This window comes from Lycorma delicatula, chromosome 1 (genome assembly GCF_047948215.1).
Source record: "Lycorma delicatula isolate Av1 chromosome 1, ASM4794821v1, whole genome shotgun sequence".
NCBI classification, from domain to species: Eukaryota; Metazoa; Arthropoda; class Insecta; order Hemiptera; family Fulgoridae; genus Lycorma; species Lycorma delicatula.
In genome coordinates, this window is record NC_134455.1 from 122,062,803 (window position 1) to 122,065,332 (window position 2,530).

Consider the following 2,530-nt stretch of genomic DNA (forward strand, 5'->3'; position numbering starts at 1 on the left):
CTATTTTATACCTTTGATAACATAAGTAAAATATATTACATCAAGTGTCACCTGCAATGAGTTACAAGAATTTAATATTATTTATGGCAGTAAACTAATAAAACTTATTTATTGCAAGATATAAGTTGAGTAGTTGTGGGTTTTCTGTGTCTATTTTTTTTTTAAAGCTCATGTATCTGTACACTTATGTATACACGGTGTAGAATAATTCAAAAGACATCCTTCCTGTATATATTTATATGATTATATTACATGTTGACGTATTTTGGCGGAATAGTTCAAATTTGAATACGATGTCAGAAGTTTTGAAATGTGATCCCAGAATCTCAGCTCAATATTTGACCAAAAATCGAATATGTAATAAATTAAATAAACATTCAAATTTTTTTTTTTTAATTTATCATAACTTATACATACACTTTGTTCATAGTCGCGTCAACAATGAAAGTAATTAGGCACTTTGATTAAAGCTAAATATTCACAAGTAATTAATATTCTAGTTAAACTTACATCTAGTTTACGCTCGATTAACATAAATATTTAATAATAAATAAATACTTTACATTTGATTATTTTTTACGAAGAACTTCAGAATAAACGAAAAATCGGTGAGAGAGCTATTTAGTGTAAATGGCTACATTATAATTTCCTCATTACTGGTGTTAAAAAATTTTAATCAGGGTATCAATGGACATAAAAACAATCCCATTTAATCATAAAGACTCTTTTGAGGAAGCAAATATATTGAGTATCGCATTTAGTAGGTAGCTTGGTAAACTTCATTCCACGAGAAGAAGATAGATTGCTTAGGACAAAATTTTACATTGATCATTTTATTCACCTTTAAAATTAATTCTAAAAAAGTGACTCCAATGTATCAAGCAAAATTCTTACGCAAAAGACTGTCACATGTTTGACGAAGAGGTATATTTGTTTTGGGCATATTTAATGAGTGAGATGTAGATGTAACTTCGAGTAGATTCGACAGTTTTCAAATTATTTATGGCACAAAACTTTGTTTTGGAGTAAACTTATATTTAATAAAATAGTCTTTTTTTCTAAATATACTTCACTACTTGTTCACTCAACCGGCCTCTGCAATTTTCTATGAAGATTTCTGTAATAATTTTTCTCTAAGCAAATTGTGTTATATAGTTTTAGTAAATTTTTTTCAGGAACATGTTAATGGATTCTATAATTATATGGTGATGTAGAATTCTTTTATCTTTTTCGAGCATAATAACCAATTTTCCTTATTCCTTTTGCAATGAAAAGGAGTATTACAGCTGCCGCATATAAGTACCGTCTTTTATTTTCGTAAAAAGCAGGTTTAAATTTTTTTCTATGGTTTGGAAAATTCAAAGGAAAAGGAAATTTTATTCACTAAATTAATAAAAACTTAATAGGATAAAAAAATGAAATGAGAGAAAGTGCGTACACTCCTATGTGTATATCTTGAGTGAGTGAAATATGTATACTTGTAACAGCAAGTAATATAGTAGGTGCTTATAAATAGTTAAGAAATTATTTTCATGATTACAGTTTGATACAACTTATTTAATTATATCTTGCCCTAAAATCGATTCATTATTATTTATACAAAGTCCTCTTTCAATATAGAAAAAGTTATATTTACACTACTTACAATGTTATAATGGAATAATATATTTTCCTGACGCAAATTACTCTCAAATTTGATTTCATTGGTTTATATATTTCCAGTTCACAGTTAAATTACCTAAACAGTTTTGGTTTGTTATTTGCAATGAACATATTCAGATTGGTTTCAGGAATTATGTCGATGGTATCCCAAATTTCAGAGTAAAAGACTCCTTTGGCATCATCTTGACCTGATTCTGTAGTCGCAAACACAGTGATGATATGTGTACGGATTGTTCCAGCTGATCTCAAAACAGCTAAGCAACTAGAAAAGTGTTAAAAGTCATTACGTTGTTGGTCGTTTGACGATCAAGCGCAAAACCAACGCCTTCGATCCGTTTTTCACCACCAGAGTAGAATAATGAGATCACTTCATCAGTATCTGGCACCTGTACTGTCGTAGTACAACAACCCATAAGTCTGAGTTTTAAAAGCGCTGCGATGGATATTTTGTAACGTATTAATCGTCGTGCAATGATTTCTTTTTGGAAGACATGATGGGCTGTGCGCACGATATATTTCAAAGTATAGGTTTCATGCATATATATTCAAATTGTGTTTCCTATTTAAATGTGGAGGATGACAAGTTGTTTAAAAAGCTATACGTTAGTGCCAATAAATGTATATATATATTGCCAATAAATGTATATATAAGTTATTATATATATATAAATGTATATATATAAGTTATTGGGATGGCTTTTCAATTATCTATCGATGTAGATCGAGTAAATAGGTTTTTATTGACATATACAAAATATGCGTTAAAATAAAAACCAAAAGTGCAATACTTTGTATATATATATATATATATATATATATATATATTATTTATTTATTTATATACGGGCCGCTAAACTCGAGTAAAAAA